Below are 397 nucleotides of genomic sequence, written 5' to 3' on the forward strand. Positions count from 1 at the left end.
CCCGCGCAGCAGCTGCTCCACCGCTGCAGTCTACAGCCTTTACGGTGGTTCTCGGTAAACCAGAGCCCTCGGGAACATTTTTCTCTTAACAGGCGGAACTCTAAACTGTTCCTCTTCGGCCGCTGGTTCTCCACTGGGGAAGTCCACGCGTGTGGAGAGGGTGGGCAGGGCATCCCTGGGAAGGTCATGGCGGAACCCATGTGGTGGGTTCCCCTGTGGTGGGTTACCTCCAGCTGGCAGTCCGAGCCCCTCACCCACAGGGAAGAGGCCTCGCGCGTAAACAAGACTATAGCGCTTCTGTTCTGCAGGAAAGCCGGTGCATCACCTGTGCGGGCGTGTGCCGCTTGGAGCTACTCCGGGGGCGAGGAGGAAGGGAGAGCAGAGGGCAGCAGGCACC

Source organism: Buceros rhinoceros, unplaced genomic scaffold (assembly GCF_000710305.1).
Source record: "Buceros rhinoceros silvestris isolate BGI_N320 unplaced genomic scaffold, ASM71030v1 scaffold38256, whole genome shotgun sequence".
NCBI lineage: Eukaryota > Metazoa > Chordata > Aves > Bucerotiformes > Bucerotidae > Buceros > Buceros rhinoceros.